The sequence below is a fragment of the Conger conger genome, chromosome 5 (genome assembly GCF_963514075.1).
Source record: "Conger conger chromosome 5, fConCon1.1, whole genome shotgun sequence".
NCBI classification, from domain to species: domain Eukaryota; kingdom Metazoa; phylum Chordata; class Actinopteri; order Anguilliformes; family Congridae; genus Conger; species Conger conger.
Window position 1 is genome coordinate 67,753,639 of NC_083764.1, and position 1,242 is coordinate 67,754,880.

The 1,242-nt window shown below is 42.5% G+C and overlaps 1 pseudogene; it reads right to left on the reverse strand.

Moving 5' to 3' along the window:
* Nucleotides 1–606: 606 nt before the first annotated feature.
* Nucleotides 607–1,242, reverse strand: part of LOC133128185 (adhesion G protein-coupled receptor L2-like) — a 96,961-nt pseudogene continuing 96,325 nt past the window's right edge.

The following is a 1,242-nucleotide window of genomic DNA, read 5'->3' on the forward strand; positions in this document are numbered from 1 at the left end:
TGTATGTCTGAGTCGTGTCTGAGTCGTGTCTGAGTTGTGTCTGTATGTCTGAGTTGTGTCAATATGACTGAGTGTAAGTCTGAGTCATGTCTGTATGTCTGAATCTGTATTTCTGAGTGTATGTCTGAGTGTGTATGTCTCAGTATATGTGAGTCATGTCATGTCTGAGTTGTGTCTCCAGTAAGTCTGGAATAACAGCTGGAGTTCTACCCACAGGTAATATCACAATCTCTACTTCTGCATGACTCACTACCCCATCAGAACAAATACTTTATAAAATAAATGTTTTTTATTTATTTTAAAACATTCATATTGTACCCACACGGTCAGAGAGCCAGCCTTGGCACTCAGATGAAGATGAAGGCATAAATATTCACAAAGCACGGCCATTTCTCTCCCGCAGAGCCGGCAGGGGGGCGAGAGAAGGTTTATCTGCATCGAAACGCCAACATAATGCCAACATAATGCCATGGAACGGAGCGCAGATGGAGGCAGCCGGTACCCTAGTGGCTAAGGTACTTGACTGGGACCCAAATGGTTGGTGGTTGAAGCCCCAGCGTCTGCCTGCACCACTCTTACAGGCCAGAGGCCCAATAAGAGACAACATTCTGGAAAAAAAGAACCTCACGTTTATTTACTGTTAAACAAGCGTAAGACTTTTTACACAAAACCCTCGCAGTGAGTTCCCCTCGGTTCACAAAATAACTAAAGAGGCAACAGAAGAGAGAGACGGTGGAGGAACATAGGTCTGTACAGGGCCTCCTGCCTTCAGGAGTCTGGAGCTCACTGCACTTACTGTCAAATATTTAAACACCTCCTGTCAAGTATCTTACAGTAAAATAAATTATTTAACTCACATCAAACTTGTGCAAAGATATGGCATTACAGTCTGAAAGGGGACAGTCTGCTCCCCTGTTCTGTGGTGTCCATTCGGTGAAAGAAAGCCAGACTCCACATTTAAAGAGGACCTGACCTGACCGCTAGTTCAGCATTTTAAAAAGTTTGATCTTGTTTTTTTGTTCAAACAAACTACAACAAACAGAATTTAAGAAGAACAAAACATTTTTCTAACATGTGCAACCTTTACACCATCAGTCAAATTTTTAACATATAATTAAAATGTCTCATTTATAGATGAGGATGAAACAGAGAGATACAACAAAACCCATCTTCTGCTTCCCATCATGAAAACCCAGAACCCTTTACAGCCGGAAAACCAGCAGCCCTGAGGTCGGAACGCTG